Here is an 18102-nt window from a genome sequence, read left to right as displayed (position 1 = left end):
TATAGCTTCCCCATTTATTTTTGATATGTTCCTAGAGAAAAACTATGTTTAAAATTGATAGTAGCAATGATGCAGACTAGGTCCGTGATCTGAGAATTATCCTCATTGCTGCACAGAAGAATTATGTCCTTGATGCACTGCTAGGTGACAGACCTATTGCAAGAGCAGATGCAGACGTTATGAACATTTGACAAGCTCGGTATGATGACTACTTGATAGTTTAGTGCACCATGCTTTACGGCTTAGAACCGGGACTTCAAAAACATTTTGAACGCCACAGAACATATAAGATGTTCCAAGAGTTGAAACTAGTATTTCAGACTCATGCCCGTGTCGAGAGGTATGAGACCTCTGACAAGTACTTTGCCTACAAGATGGAGGAGAATAGCTCAGCTAGTGAGCATGTGCTCAGAATGTCTGAGTACTACAATCACTTGAATCAAGTGGGAGTTAATCTTCTAGATAAGATAGTCATTGACAGAGTTCTCTAGTCACTATCACCAAGTTACTAGAACTTAGTGATGAACTATAATATGCAAGGGATAATGGAAACGATTCCCAAGCTCTTCGCGATGCTGAAATTGGCGAAGGTAGAAATCAAGAAAAACATCAAGTGTTGATGGTTGACAAGACCACTAGTTTCAAGTAAAAGGGCAAAGGAAAGAAATGGAACTTCAAGAAGAATGGCAAGCAAGTTGCCACTCCCATGAAGAAGCCCCAAGCTAGACCCAATCCTGAAACTGTGTGCTTCTATTGCAAAGGAAATGGTCACTGGAAGTGGAACTGCCCTAGATACTTGGCGGATAAGAAGGATGGCATACTGAACAAAGGTATATTGGATATACATGTTATAGATGTGTAGTTTACTAGTGTTTATAGCAACCCCTCAGTATTTGATACTGGTTCAGTTGCTAAGAGTAGTAACTCGAAACGGGAGTTGCAAATAAACAGAGACTAGTTAAGGGCGATGTGATGATGTGTGTTGGAAGTGATTCCAAGGTTGATAAGATCACCATCGCACACTCCCTTTACCTTCGGGATTAGTGTTCAACCTAAATTAATTACTCCCTTGGTATAAGTTCATATTATATCTGGGATCTGGCCTTTTACAATCGTGGTTTCGACCATGTTCTCTTTTAGGTACCGTTTCTCGTGCAAGTTTAAGCACTTGTCTTCTGCAGAGCAATACCCCAGTCCAACCTCTACTTTGATCTGCCGTCGAGTATTACCCCCCTGGTATCTCGAGGGTACCACGGGATACATAACTTCTTATGAGTTCTTCATCAACTAATATTCTTGCCGATTCCATTTTTCCAACGGGTTCTCAGTTGTTAGAACCCCTCAAGGACACCGACAACTGAATTGAGTCCGCACTACGATTCAACAACTCTTGGTAACCTTCATTACTTACGAGTCTGAACTCGATCTCGTCATTCCGAGCCTACTCGGCTATATCATTATCATGCCAAATTTTAACTGTGCTACCTGGTCCTTCTTTCTGGAGCACAATTTCGATGATGGGCTAAGCTTACGTCGATCTTCCTTGTCTTATTGTTTTACCTCAAACAACAAACTTGATTTCAAGTTTGTGTCGTACCCATGGTTCCAATAACCTTTCGCTTCATCATTCGTTTGACTTGATGTCATCGCCGACCGATTACATCTCCATGAAACCTCTCGACAGAAATTGTCATGATCATCATCAACATTTCGAGCTCCTCAAGGATATCAATTGAATTCCTGGTGAGAAATACCATCCTTGCCCTCGATGATTTGTGTTATCATCGACCCCTCGATTGCCTTCCGTTCAACACAAACTTGTTCATGTTTTGTGTTATACCTTGAGATCCTTGCTATCCAGCATTTGTTCTCCTTTACCTTGGAGTATTACCATCTTTTATGTCAAGAATGTTGTGACAATTTCACCACCTCTTAAGAATTCTTGGTATCGTGATACTTCTCACCATCACCATTCTTTCTTGGTCCTCGTGTTGATTCCAACCGGGGTACCAACAAGTGAACGGTGTTGTTTGGATTCTGCACTTCTAGCAACCCTATTGCTTTGAAGTTAATGGTCGGCCGTTCGTTCTTAGACTATTGATTATTGAATCACCATTCTGACATTGGTTGTGCAACCCAACCCATATTTTGGGCGCACCTTTCAACCAATGTTTAATTGTGTATGTTTTCCGTGAGCATACTTCCTTATATCATTTGATCTGACAAATGTTATCTCCTTGTTCACTTAATTGTGGAAATCCATCTTTTGGAAATCTCGATGAATTGCCGTTGAGTTCACCAGACACCTCCTTGTCCTCTCCTTGGATTAATGATGAACTCTTGTTAACGGAAATCACTTCATAGTTCATTTCCCGAGAATCTTACATTGTCATCTCGTCAATTGTGTTGCACCTTTTCTTCTCAGGCTTACTAAGTCGGAGGTATCCTGGCACTAATCAGATCTGAATCTAGGTCAGATATGATGGTTGGAACATATTTCCAAGAGTTACAACAATGGTCCTTATGTGACCCGGTAAGGTGATGTCATGCCTAGCACACCTGGCCGGAGGCCCAATTGTTATAGTTTCCCTTTTCAGCCAGGCTATCCTTTCTTCCATGAGGAAATTGTAAGACTTATTCTATAAGTTCTTCCTGATGGAACCTTTTTGTTTCCAAAGTCTGAACTTGCTTGAAGACCATGTAATGCTATCTCGAAGCATGTTTGTGGTACTCCGATTGTCAACAAGGACATTTGAAGCCAATGCTAAATGTTTCCTGCTAAATTATCCAAACACCGCTGTATGGGTAATGTCATGAAATTTCTCTCCCTTACCTAGAGAGCTTTTCTACGTTATATCCTATCATGGATATCATGCTCTGCTTGTCCTTGGGAAGGATATACCCCTGAAAGATGTGTTTAAACACATTTTTCCTTTCCATTGTTCTGTTTAACCTGAGGATCACATTTTCCTTTCCATTGGTTTGTTTAACCTTTCTTGTGATCTATATGATCTAAACAGTAAGGTTCTTTTGCTCATGTAAACACATCGGTGTGCAATTCTGTCAGCAAGACCCTGTTACTATTGTTTCTGGCATTCCGGTAGCCACCGATGGATGAGCACTTTGCCAATTGGACCGCCTCGTTCAACGAGCAGGAAAATGGTTCTCTTTGTCCCTCGCCCTTGGTACCGACATTGTTGCTGACATAACTGACAGGCTATCCGCTGACATGTGGTGCCTACATGGTCATACAAGACGTCATCGCCCTTCCTACTTTTAACCCACATGGTGGGCCCATAACCCACAGTTCCACATGATCGAAACCTGGCTCTCCTGTACACCCCTGTTGCAAAAATTATTTCTCGCGTTTGGCTTCGTATGTAATTCGCGAGTCAACTTCCTAGTGATCCATTCCGGTATCAGACTCAATACTTATTCTCGTTGCTTTGAACCCCTTTCACGCCCTGTTTCAAGCACCGAACAATTGCCTACTTCTCATGAGACCTTCTTAACTTGCTCTCAATATTTTCTAAGGTTTCAATTCGAGAGTTACTTTCACCACCTTCCTCGATGTTATCGACCAGATAGTCGACCTTGCAGAGGTCTGTTCTCCCTGTATGCCCACCCTTTATTCTTTCATAAGTACGATGGAGTTCCGGAAGAAAGGACGCCGACTTCATCATGATGACCTGGAGCAGAGAAATGAATACATCAATGTATTGGTCCGGTCTCTTCGAGAAGAGCAAGCCAGGATGAGAAGACCCGCTAGATTCGTTACCAAACCTTTCCCCCTTTCACTACCTATTAAATCTCGGGACGAGATTTCTTGTAGTGGAGGAGAATTGTGACGCCCGGATAATTAGGCTACAGTAATCCCACGTTAACGATGCCATGTCACCACAATTACTGTTGTTAATCTCGCGTTAGTTCAAAACTGATTCGAAATTCAAATTCAAAAATAGGCAAACAACAAAGGTTTTCAAATATTAAAACTAAATTGATCGGGTTGTGTCGGATAAACCATAAGTAATTATGGTGGAGGATCCACATCATTATAAAATAATTAGAGGCACTAAAATAAATAAAACAATGACCGAAACAATAACTTAAATGTCTTTTTAATTAATAGAGAATACGAGGTACTTTACTTTTGTCCCAAACTTTTTGTGAGAACAGTTGACTTTACAAATCTAATTGAGGGGTGAGTTTCACTTTTTCTAAAAACTATAAACTATTAAATAAGAAAAAGAAAATAGAAACAGATAAAGTAAATAAAAGAAAAGATTAAAACCAGAAAACAAAAGAACAAAAAAAAATAGAAAGAGAACCCCCCCTCTCCCCTGGGCCAGGAGGCCCAACTAGCCACACAGCCGGCCAGCCCAGCAACCGGCCGGCCCAAACCCCACTCCTTATCCACTCCCCTCACCCCCCGCAACCCTATCCACTCCCACTCCTCCCCCCACGACGCCACACCCGCTCCCCTCCCGATCCAATCGGGGCGAGCCCCCCTCACTCCCCTCGCTCCCGCACGGCGCCCCAACCCCGTCGCCGACGCTCACCGTCCAGGACGCCGCCCGGGACCCACGCCACCTCGTCCGCGTCGTGCTCGCCGCCCGGAGCCACCCTGCCGTCGCTGCCGTCCTCTTCATCACCGCACCCCGCCACCGCCCGTCGCCTCGTCCTCCTCGTCTCCTCCTCGCCGACGACGCGCCCTCGTCCTCCTCCCCAAAGGCTCCACCGAGCCTCGCCGCCCCCCCTGCTCAGCAACACTGGTGAGGACCCCGGTCCTCCTCCCCGTGCCCTCACTCCGACGCTCGCCCGCGCCACCACACCATCTGCTCCGCGCGTCGCTATGCCCGGCCATTACCGCGCCCCGCGCCTCCCACTCGCACCGCCGCTTGCTGCCGGGAGCCGCTGAACTACGCGTCGCGCTCGCCGCCCCTGCTCTACGGCCTCGCCCCCTTGCTCCCGCTCCGCCGCAGCGCTGCCTGCCGCTGCTCCGGCTGGCGAGCCTCGCCGTGGCTGGCCTGGGACAGTGCCCAGTCAGGCTAGCGCCCGCGCCTGGGGCCAGCACCGTGCACCCGCATCGTTCGGGCGATGCCCGAAACCCGCATGCCCAACACCCGCAAGCCTCCCCCAGAGACAATGACAGGTGGGCCTAGCCCAGAACGTTATTTAAAAAAAGGAGGTTTAAAAGAAATAATAATAAAATATAATAAATAAATAGATTAGTAATTAATTAATTAATCAATAAGTTAATTAATCCTGCTTAACTAATCTAACTAAAATGAATTAACCTAATCACTTAGTTAGTCTAACCAACAGGTTTAGTTAGTCTGAGACAATGACAAATGGGGCCCACGCGCCAGTTTGACCAAGTCAACTGACTGTTGACTGCTGACATCACCCTGATGTCATGCTGACATCATAATGGCATTTCCTAATTAAATTAATTCTGATAATTCTAAAAATGAATTAAAACTTTGGAAATTAATATAAAATAAACCGTAGCTCGGATGAAAAAACTTTGTACATGGAAGTTACTCAGAACGATGAGACGAATTCGAATACGCAGCCCGTTCATCCGCCACGCATCCCTAGCATAGCGAACACGCAACTTTCCCCCCTCCGGTTCATCTGTTCGAAAACTCGAAACACCGGGAATACGTTCCCGGATGTTTTCCCCCTTCACCGGTACCACCTCGTACCGCGTTAGGGCACACCTAGCATCACGTTTTGTCATGTCATGCATCATTATGCATCTATTTGCATTATATTTATTGTTTCTTCCCCCCTCTTCTCTCGCTAGACACCGAGACCAACGCCGCTGCTACCCAGTACGACTACGGTGTTGTCGACCCCTCTCTCTTGCCAGAGCAACCAGGCAAGCCCCCCCTTGATCACCAGATATCGCCTACTCTCCTCTATACTGCTTGCATTAGAGTAGTGTAGCATGTTATTGCTTTCCGTTAATCCTATCCTGATGCATAGCCTGTCCTTGCTACTACTGTTGTTACCATTACCTGCTATCCTACTGCTTAGTATAGGATGCTAGTGTTACATCAGTGGCCCTACACTCTTGTCCGTCTGCCATGCTATACTACTGGGCCGTGATCACTTCGGGAGGTGATCACGGGCATATACAATATACTTTACACAGTTACCTTACCTGTGATACTGTTCGGAGATGGGGGCTGAAGGGGCAGGTGGCTCCATCCAGGTAGTGGTGGGCCTGGGTTCCCGACGGCCCCCGACTGTTACTTTGAGGCGGAGCGACAGGGCAGGTTGAGACCACCTAGGAGAGAGGTGGGCCCGGCCCTGGTCGGCGTTCGCAGATACTTAACACGTTTAACGAGATCTTGGTATTTGATCTGAGTCTGGCTACTGGTCTATACGCACTAACCATCTACGCGGGAGTAGTTATGGGTATCCCGGCGTCGTGGTATCAGCCGAAGCCTTTGCGACGTCAGCGACTGAGCGGCGCGCGCCGGGTTGGAACGTAAGCCTGCTCTTGTATTAAGGGGGCTAGTTCTGCTCCCGGCCGCGTTCGCAACGTGCAGGTGTGCTAAGGGCGATGGGCCCAGACCCCTGGGCGCTTAGGTTTAGACCGGCGTGCTGACCTCTCTGTTGGTCTAGGTGGGGCTGCAACGTGTTGATCTTCCGAGGCCGGGCATGACCCAGGAAAGTGTGTCCGGCCAAATGGGATCAAGCGTGTTGGGGAATGTGGTGCACCCCTGCAGGGAAGTTAATCTATTCGAATAGCCGTGATCTTCGGTAACAGGACGACTTGGAGTTGTACCTTGACCTTATGACAACTAGAACCGGATACTTAATAAAACACACCCTTCCAAGTGCCAGATACAACCGGTGATCGCTCTCTCATAGGGCGACGAGGGGAGGATCATCGGTTAGGTTTATGCTATGCGATGCTACTTGGAGGACTTCAGTCTACTCTCTTCTACATGCTGCAAGACGGAGGCTGCCAGAAGCGTAGTCTTCGAAAGGACTAGCTATCCCCCCTTACCCCGGCTTTCTGCAGTTCAGTCCACATATGATAGCCTTATTCCAGTTGATACCAATGCATATATATGTAGTGTAGCTCCTTGCTTGCGAGTACTTTGGATGAGTACTCACGGTTGCTTTCTCCCTCTTTTCCCCCTATCCCTTCTACCTGGTTGTTGCAACCAGATGTTGGAGCCCAGGAGCCAGACGCCACCTTCGACGATGACTCCTACTACACCGGAGGTGCCTACTACTACGTGATGCCCGCTGACGACGACCAGGAGTAGTTAGGAGGATCCCAGGCAGGAGGCCTGCGCCTCTTTCGATTTGTATCCCAGTTTGTGCTAGCCTTCTTAAGGCAAACTTGTTTAACTCATGTCTGTACTCAGATATTGTTGCTTCCGCTGACTCGTCTATGATCGAGCTCTTGTATTCGAGCCCTCGAGGCCCCTGGCTTGTAATATGATGCTTGTATGACTTATTTTATTTGTAGAGTTGTGTTGTGGTATCTTCCCGTGAGTCCCTGATCTTGATCGTACACGTTTGCGTGTATGATTAGTGTACGATTGAATCGGGGGCGTCACAAGTTGGTATCAGAGCCGACTGCCTGTAGGAATCCCCTTTCCAACTCCTTGGCCGAAGTTGAGTCTAGTCATTGCAAAACCTTTACTAACATGGCTGTGTGGCCTATGGGCCCACGTCGCCATCTGGGTGGTATTAGGATCTTTTACTCCTCGATCCTTACTCTGGGACTCTGATCTCTCTTCTATTCGGGTTAAATGATTTGACTAAAATCTAACTTTAGGTTCTCGAAAATACTTCCTCCCGGAGAGCCCCATTCAGGCCAGATGATCGACTGCTTCAACAGAAGATTCTGACAATACTCTCTGATGTTCTCCCGAAACCTTATGCCGTTGCTTTTGCAATTCCCTACCACCGAAATATCCCTATGGACAAGTATATAGACCTGTCGTGCTTACTTTTATTCCCAGTCGATCTTGTTATTATAAGATACCCCGAGAATACTTTGTGCCTACTGCCTTGCAGTTCTTTGCCACATGCATACCACTATGGATAATTACTCGCATTTATCGAGTATCCGCTCATCCCCAGATATTCATGCAGTTCACAAAATTCTTCGAAATACCATTCGGTCTTCCGAAGATCCTCAGCAACCTATTGCTCCTGAAATTCTTGCTTGCTTGCATTATGGTTAATCCCATAAGTCTAGTAATCTTAATGGCATCCCTTGTCATTATCATTTTGAGTCTGTTGATTCAATATGAGTGCGAATGTTCACAATCATCAGTCGAGTCCTAGGATTATCTTTCCGGCTCAGACGTCATATTGAACATGAGCTGGTTCTCGACCAAATTATCTGTCGTCGATTGTGCCTTTGGTATATTCAATTGATCCATTCTTGATCAGAGCGTCTGCTTCTGATCCCTTGTTTTGGACATCATAATTCCTTTGGTATCTAAACCTCGAATTATTCAGATGTTCTATAAAATGATAACCGTGCATTCTTTCTTCGTCTGAGTGAGTACCGATACTCACATCAGCTCCGTTGTGGATTGCCCGATCCATTGTTGGATTTCATCTGACCTCGTCCTTCATATTCAATAACCTTGTGAGCCTTTCCACGGGTACATAATGCCTTTGGTAAATTGTATCCTCTGCTTTGTCAACCATGCTCTGTTTTCGGACTTGTGTTAGTTACTCTTGAAACTTGTGGTATATGTTTCTAAGAAGCCCCTATGGGTTGAACATATGCCTTCTCTAAACCGTGTGAACCCGGAAGTTTTCACGAGTCATACTCTTCTGGTGCTTCGCCAGATAAAATTTCAACACTGCAACTTCATCGAACGCGAGAAGTGAATGAAAGGTTATGCATTGGAGAAGTGGGAGTCGACCTTGAACTTTGTGTTCATGCCCATGGACACGATGTAGATCTTATCGTTAAAGCTTCTCTTAAATTAATTACTCCCTTGGTATAAGTTCATATTATATCTGGGATCTGGCCTTTTACAATCGTAGTTTTGACCATGTTCTCTTTTAGGTACCGTTTCTCGTGCAAGTTTAAGCACTTGTCTTCTGCAGAGCAATACCCCAGTCCAACCTCTACTTTGATCTGCCGTCGAGTATTACCCCCCTGGTATCTCGAGGGTACCACGGGATACATAACTTCTTATGAGTTCTTCATCAACTAATATTCTTGCCGATTCCATTTTTCCAACGGGTTCTCAGTTGTTAGAACTCCTCAAGGACACCGACAACTGAATTGAGTCCGCACTACGATTCAACAACTCTTGGTAACCTTCATTACTTACGAGTCTGAACTCGATCTCGTCATTCCGAGCCTACTCGGCTATATCATTATCGTGCCAAATTTTAACTGTGCTACCTGGTCCTCCTTTCCAGAGCACAATTTCGACGATGGGCTAAGATTATGTCGATCTTCCTTGTCTTATTGTTTCACCTCAAACAACAAACTTGATTTCAAGTTTGTGTCGTACCCATGGTTCCAATAACCTTTCGCTTCATCATTCGTTTGACTTGATGTCATCGCCGACCGATTACATCTCCATGAAACCTCTCGACAGAAATTGTCATGATCATCCTCAACATTTCGAGCTCCTCAAGGATATCAATTGAATTCCTGGTGAGAAATACCATCCTTGCCCTCGATGATTTGTGTTATCATCGACCCCTCGATTGCCTTCCATTCAACACAAACTTGTTCGTGTTTTGTGTTATACCTTGAGATCCTTGCTATCCAGCATTTGTTCTCCTTTACCTTGGAGTATTACCATCTTTTATGTCAAGAATGTTGTGATAATTTCACCACCTCTTAAGAATTCTTGGTATCGTGATACTTCTCACCATCACCATTCTTTCTTGGTCCTCGTGTTGATTCCAACCGGGGTACCAACAAGTGAACGGTGTTGTTTGGATTCTGCACTTCTAGCAACCCTATTGCTTTGAAGTTAATGGTCGGCCGTTCGTTCTTAGACTATTGATTATTGAATCACCATTTTGACATTGGTCGTGCAACCCAACCCATATTTTGGGCGCACCTTTCAACCAATGTTTAATTGTGCATGTTTTCCGTGAGCATACTTCCTTATATCATTTGATCTGACAAATGTTATCTCCTTGTTCACTTAATTGTGGAAATCCATCTTTTGGAAATCTCGATGAATTGCCGTTGAGTTCACCAGACACCTCCTTGTCCTCTCCTTGTATTAATGATGAACTCTTGTTAACGGAAATCACTTCATAGTTCATTTCCCGAGAATCTTACATTGTCATCTCGTCAATTGTGTTGCACCTTTTCTTCTCAGGCTTACTAAGTCGGAGGTATCCTGGCACTAATCAGATCTGAATCTAGGTCAGATATGATGGTTGGAACATATTTCCAAGAGTTACAACAATGGTCCTTATGTGACCCGGTAAGGTGATGTCATGCCTAGCACACCTGGCCGGAGGCCCAATTGTTATAGTTTCCCTTTTCAGCCAGGCTATCCTTTCTTCCATGAGGAAATTGTAAGACTTATTCTATAAGTTCTTCCCGATGGACCCTTTTTGTTTCCAAAGTCTGAACTTGCTTGAAGACCATGTAATGCTATCTCGAAGCATGTTTGTGGTACTCCGATTGTCAACAAGGACATTTGAAGCCAATGCTAAATGTTTCCTGCTAAATTATCCAAACACCGCTGTATGGGTAATGTCATGAAATTTCTCTCCCTTACCTAGAGAGCTTTTCTACGTTATATCCTATCATGGATATCATGCTCTGCTTGTCCTTGGGAAGGATATACCCCTGAAAGATGTGTTTAAACACATTTTTCCTTTTCATTGTTCTGTTTAACCTGAGGATCACATTTTCCTTTCCATTGGTTTGTTTAACCTTTCTTGTGATCTATATGATCTAAACAGTAAGGTTCTTCTGCTCATGTAAACACATTGGTGTGCAATTCTGTCAGCAAGACCCTGTTACTATTGTTTCTGGCATTCCGGTAGCCACCGATGGATGAGCACTTTGCCAATTGGACCGCCTCATTCAACGAGCAGGAAAATGGTTCTCTTTGTCCCTCGCCCTTGGTACCGACATTGTTGCCGACATAACTGACAGGCTATCCGCTGACATGTGGTGCCTACATGGTCATACAAGACGTCACCGCCCTTCCTACTTTTAACCCACATGGTGGGCCCATAACCCACAGTTCCACATGATCGAAACCTGGCTCTCCTGTACACCCCTGTTGCAAAAATTATTTCTCGCGTTTGGCTTCGTATGTAATTCGCGAGCCAACTTCCTAGTGATCCATTCCGGTATCAGACGCAATACTTATTCTCGTTGCTTTGAACCCCTTTCACGCCCTGTTTCAAGCACCGAACAATTGCCTACTTCTCATGAGACCTTCTTAACTTGCTCTCAATATTTTCTAAGGTTTCAATTCGAGAGTTACTTTCACCACCTTCCTCGATGTTATCGACCAGATAGTCGACCTTGCAGAGGTCTGTTCTCCCTGTATGCCCACCCTTTATTCTTTCATAAGTACGATGGAGTTCCGGAAGAAAGGACGCCGACTTCATCATGATGACCTGGAGCAGAGAAATGAATACATCAATGTATTGGTCCGGTCTCTTCGAGAAGAGCAAGCCAGGATGAGAAGACCCGCTAGATTCGTTACCAAACCTTTCCCCCTTTCACTACCTATTAAATCTCGGGACGAGATTTCTTGTAGTGGAGGAGAATTGTGACGCCCGGATAATTAGGCTACAGTAATCCCACGTTAACGATGCCACGTCACCACAATTACTGTTGTTAATCTCGCGTTAGTTCAAAACTGATTCGAAATTCAAATTCAAAAATAGGCAAACAACAAAGGTTTTCAAATATTAAAACTAAATTGATCGGGTTGTGTCGGATAAACCATAAGTAATTATGGTGGAGGATCCACATCATTATAAAATAATTAGAGGCACTAAAATAAATAAAACAATGACCGAAACAATAACTTAAATGTCTTTTTAATTAATAGAGAATACGAGGTACTTTACTTTTGTCCCAAACTTTTTGTGAGAACAGTTGACTTTACAAATCTAATTGAGGGGTGAGTTTCACTTTTTCTAAAAACTATAAACTATTAAATAAGAAAAAGAAAATAGAAACAGATAAAGTAAATAAAAGAAAAGATTAAAACCAGAAAACAAAAGAACAAAAAAAAATAGAAAGAGAACCCCCCCTCTCCCCTGGGCCAGGAGGCCCAACTAGCCACAAAGCCGGCCAGCCCAGCAACCGGCCGGCCCAAACCCCACTCCTTATCCACTCCCCTCACCCCCCGCAACCCTATCCACTCCCACTCCTCCCCCCACGACGCCACACCCGCTCCCCTCCCGATCCAATCGGGGCGAGCCCCCCTCACTCCCCTCGCTCCCGCACGGCGCCCCAACCCCGTCGCCGACGCTCACCGTCCAGGACGCCGCCCGGGACCCACGCCACCTCGTCCGCGTCGTGCTCGCCGCCCGGAGCCACCCCGCCGTCGCTGCCGTCCTCTTCATCACCGCACCCCGCCACCGCCCGTCGCCTCGTCCTCCTCGTCTCCTCCTCGCCGACGACGCGTCCCCGTCCTCCTCCCCAAAGGCTCCACCGAGCCTCGCCGCCCCCCCTGCTCAGCAACACTGGTGAGGACCCCGGTCCTCCTCCCCGTGCCCTCACTCCGGCGCTCGCCCGCGCCACCACACCATCTGCTCCGCGCGTCGCTATGCCCGGCCATGACCGCGCCCCGCGCCTCCCACTCGCACCGCCGCTTGCTGCCGGGAGCCGCTGAACTACGCGTCGCGCTCGCCACCCCTGCTCTACGGCCTCGCCCCCTTGCTCCCGCTCCGCCGCAGCGCTGCCTGCCGCTGCTCCGGCCGGCGAGCCTCGCCGTGGCTGGCCTGGGACAGTGCCCAGTCAGGCTAGCGCCCGCGCCTGGGGCCAGCACCATGCACCCGCATCGTTCGGGCGATGCCCGAAACCCGCATGCCCAGTACCCGCAAGCCTCCCCCAGAGCCAATGACAGGTGGGCCTAGCCCAGAACGTTATTTAAAAAAAGGAGGTTTAAAAGAAATAATAATAAAATATAATAAATAAATAGATTAGTAATTAATTAATTAATCAATAAGTTAATTAAGTTAATTAATCCTGCTTAACTAATCTAACTAAAATGAATTAACCTAATCACTTAGTTAGTCTAACCAACAGGTTTAGTTAGTCTGAGACGATGACAAATGGGGCCCACGCGCCAGTTTGACCAAGTTAACTGACTGTTGACTGCTGACATCACCCTGATGTCATGCTGACATCATAATGGCATTTCCTAATTAAATTAATTCTGATAATTCTAAAAATGAATTATAACTTTGGAAATTAATATAAAATAAACCGTAGCTCGGATGAAAAAACTTTGTACATGGAAGTTACTCAGAACGACGAGACAAATTCGAATACGCAGCCCGTTCATCCGCCACGCATCCCTAGCATAGCGAACACGCAACTTTTCCCCCTCTGGTTCATCTGTTCGAAAACGCGAAACACCGGGAATATGTTCCCGGATGTTTTCCCCCTTCACCGGTACCACCTCGTACCGCGTTAGGGCACACCTAGCATCACGTTTTGTCATGTCATGCATCATTATGCATCTATTTGCATTATATTTATTGTTTCTTCCCCCCTCTTCTCTCGCTAGACACCGAGACCGACGCCGCTGCTACCCAGTACGACTACGGTGTTGTCGACCCCTCTCTCTTGCCAGAGCAACCAGGCAAGCCCCCCCTTGATCACCAGATATCGCCTACTCTCCTCTATACTGCTTGAATTAGAGTAGTGTAGCATGTTATTGTTTTCCGTTAATCCTATCCTGATGCATAGCCTGTCCTTGCTACTACTGTTGTTACCATTACCTGCTATCCTACTGCTTAGTATAGGATGCTAGTGTTACATTAGTGGCCCTACACTCTTGTCCGTCTGCCATGCTATACTACTAGGCCGTGATCACTTCGGGAGGTGATCACGGGCATATACAATATACTTTACACAGTTACCTTACCTGTGATACTGTTCGGAGATGGGGGCTGAAGGGGCAGGTGGCTCCATCCAGGTAGTGGTGGGCCTGGGTTCCCGATGGCCCCCGACTGTTACTTTGAGGCGGAGCGACAGGGCAGGTTGAGACCACCTAGGAGAGAGGTGGGCCCGGCCCTGGTCGGCGTTCGCAGATACTTAACATGTTTAACGAGATCTTGGTATTTGATCTGAGTTTGGCTACTGGTCTATACGCACTAACCATCTACGCGGGAGTAGTTATGGGTATCCCGGCGTCGTGGTATCAGCCGAAGCCTTCGTGACGTCAGCGACTGAGCGGCGTGCGCCGGGTTGGAACGTAAGCCTACTCTTGTATTAAGGGGGCTAGTTCTGCTCCCGGCCGCGTTCGCAACGTGCAGGTGTGCTAAGGGCGATGGGCCCAGACCCCTGGGCGCTTAGGTTTAGACCGGCGTGCTGACCTCTCTGTTGGTCTAGGTGGGGCTGCGACGTGTTGATCTTCCGAGGCCGGGCATGACCCAGGAAAGTGTGTCCGGCCAAATGGGATCAAGCGTGTTGGGGAATGTGGTGCACCCCTGCAGGGAAGTTAATCTATTCGAATAGCCGTGATCTTCGGTAACAGGACGACTTGGAGGTGTACCTTGACCTTATGACAACTAGAACCGGATACTTAATAAAACACACCCTTCCAAGTGCCAGATACAACCGGTGATCGCTCTCTCATAGGGCGACGAGGGGAGGATCATCGGTTAGGTTTATGCTATGCGATGCTACTTGGAGGACTTCAGTCTACTCTCTTCTACATGCTACAAGACGGAGGCTGCCAGAAGCGTAGTCTTCGAAAGGACTAGCTATCCCCCCTTACCCCGGCTTTCTGCAGTTCAGTCCACATATGATAGCCTTATTCCAGTTGATACCAATGCATATATATGTAGTGTAGCTCCTTGCTTGCGAGTACTTTGGATGAGTACTCACGATTGCTTTCTCCCTCTTTTCCCCCTATCCCTTCTACCTGGTTATCGCAACCAGATGTTGGAGCCCAGGAGCCAGACGCCACCTTCGACGACGACTCCTACTACACCGGAGGTGCCTACTACTACGTGATGCCCGCTGACGACGACCAGGAGTAGTTAGGAGGATCCCAGGCAGGAGGCCTGCGCCTCTTTCGATCTGTATCCCAGTTTGTGCTAGCCTTCTTAAGGCAAACTTGTTTAACTCATGTCTGTACTCAGATATTGTTGCTTCCGCTGACTCGTCTATGATCGAGCTCTTGTATTCGAGCCCTCGAGGCCCCTGGCTTGTAATATGATGCTTGTATGACTTATTTTATTTGTAGAGTTGTGTTGTGGTATCTTCCCGTGAGTCCTTGATCTTGATCGTACACGTTTGCGTGTATGATTAGTGTACGATTGAATTGGGGGCGTCACACTAATGATGATGATCATGAAACTTCAGATCAAGTTACTACCAAAACTTGTAGGTCAACCAGAGTACGGTCCGCACCAGAGTGGTACGGTAATCATGTTCTGGAAGTCATGTTACTAGACCATGACGAACCTACAAACTATGAGGAAGCGATGATGAGTCCAGATTCCGCAAAATGGCTTGAGGCCATGAAATCTGAAATGGGATCCATGTATGAGAACAAAGTATGGACTTTGATTGACTTGCCCGATGATCGGTGAGTCATTGAGAATAAATGGATCTTCAAGAGGAAGACGAACGCTGATAGTAGTGTTACTATCTACAAAGCTCTAATTGTCGCAAAATGTTTTCGACAAGTTCAAGGTGTTCACTACGATGAGATTTTCTCACTTGTATCGATGCTTAAAAGCCTGTCAGAATCATGTTAGCAGTTGCCGCATTATGAAATCTGGCAAATGGATTTCAAAACTGCATTCCTTAATGGATTTCTTAAAGAAGAGTTGTATATGATGCAACCAGAAGGTTTTGTCAATCCTAAAGGTGCTAACAAAGTGTGCAAGCTCCAACGATCCATCTATGGGCTGGTGCAAGCATCTCGGAGTTGGAATATATGCTTTGATAAAGTAATCAAAGCATATGGTTTTATACAGACTTGCGGTGAAGCCTGTATTTACAAGAAAGTGAGTGGGAGCACTACAACATTTCTAATAAGTATATGTGAATGACATATTGTTGATCGGAAATAATGTAGAATTTTCAAGAAAGCATAGAGGAGTGTTTGAAAGGAGTTTTTCAAAGAAAGACCTCGGTGAAGCTACTTACATATTGAGCATCAAGATTTATAGAGATAGATCAAGATGCTTGATATATTTTCAATGAGTACATACCTTGATAAGATTTTGAAATAGTTCAAAATGGAACAGTCAAAAAAGGAGTTCTTGCCTGTGTTGCAAGGTGTGAAGTTGAGTAAAGACTCAAAACCCGACCACGGCAGAAAATAGAAAGAGAATGAAAAGTCATTCCCTATGCCTCAGTCATAGGTTCTATAAAGTATGCTATGCTATGTACCAGACCTATTGTATACCTTAGCATGATTTTGGCAAGGGAGTACAATAGTGATCTAGGAGTAGACCACTGGACAGCGGTCAAAATTATGCTTAGAGGACTAAGGAAATATTTCTAGGTTATGGAGGTGATAAAAGAGTTCGTCGTAAAGAGTTACGTCGATGCAAGCTTTTTACACCAATCTAGATGACTCTCAGTATTGATCTAGATACATATTGAAAGTGGGAGCAATTAGCTAGAGTAGCTCCGTGCAGAGCATTGTAGACATAGAAATTTGTGAAATACATACGGATCTGAATGTTGCAGACCCGTAGGCTAAACTTCTCTCACAAGCAAAACATGATCACTCTTTGGGTGTTAATCACATAACGATATGAACTAGATTATTGACTCTAGTAAACCCTTTGGGTATTAGTCACATGGAGATGTGAACTAATCACATGAACATGTGAACTAGATTATTGACTCTAGTGCAAGGGGGAGACTGCAGGAAATATGCCCTAGAGGCAATAATAAAGTTATTATTTATTTCCTTATATCATGATAAATGTTTATTATTCATGCTAGAATTGTATTCACCGGAAACTTAGTACATGTGTGAATACATAGACAAACAGAGTGTCACTAGTATGCCTCTACTTGACTAGCTCGTTGAATCAAAGATGGTTAAGTTTCTTAGCCATAGACATGACTTGTCATTTGATTAACGAGATCACATCATTAGAGAATGATGTGATTGACTTGACCCATTCCGTTAGCTTAGCACGATGATCATTTAGTTTGTTGCTACTGCTTTCTTCATGACTTATACATGTTCCTCTGACTATGAGATTATGCAACTCCCGAATACCGGAGGAACTCTTTGTGTGCTACCAAACGTCACAACGTAACTGGGTGATTATAAAGGTGCTCTATAGGTGTCTCCAATGGTACTTGTTGAGTTGGCATAGATAGAGATTAGGATTTGTCACTCCGATTGTCGGAGAGGTATCTCTGGGCCCTCTCGGTAATTCACATCACTATAAGCCTTGCAAGCAACGTGACTAATGAGTTAGTTGCGGGATGATGCATTACAGAACGAGTAAAGAGACTTGCCGGTAACGAGATTGAACTAGGTATTGAGATACCGATGATCGAATCTCGGGCAAGTAACATATCGATGACAAAGGGAACAACATATACCGTTGTGCGGTTTGACTGATAAAGATCTTCGTAGAATATGTAGGATCCAATATGAGCATCCAGGTTCCGCTATTGGTTATTGACCGGAGACATGTCTCGGTCATGTGTACATAGTTCTCGAACCCGTAGGGTCCGCACGCTTAACGTTCAGTGACGATTGGTATTATGAGTTTATGTGATTTGATGTATCGAAGGTTGTTCAGAGTCCCGGATGAGATCACAGACATGACGAGGAGTCTTGAAATGATCGAGCCATAAAGATCGATATATTGGAAGGCTATATTCGGACATCGAAAAAGTTCCAAGTGATCCGGTTATTTTTCGGAGTACCGGGGAGTTAC

Source organism: Triticum urartu, chromosome 7A (genome assembly GCF_056163025.1).
Source record: "Triticum urartu cultivar PI428250 chromosome 7A, HENAU_Tu73, whole genome shotgun sequence".
NCBI classification, from domain to species: Eukaryota; Viridiplantae; Streptophyta; class Magnoliopsida; order Poales; family Poaceae; genus Triticum; species Triticum urartu.
Note: the sequence above shows the minus strand (reverse complement) of the source record.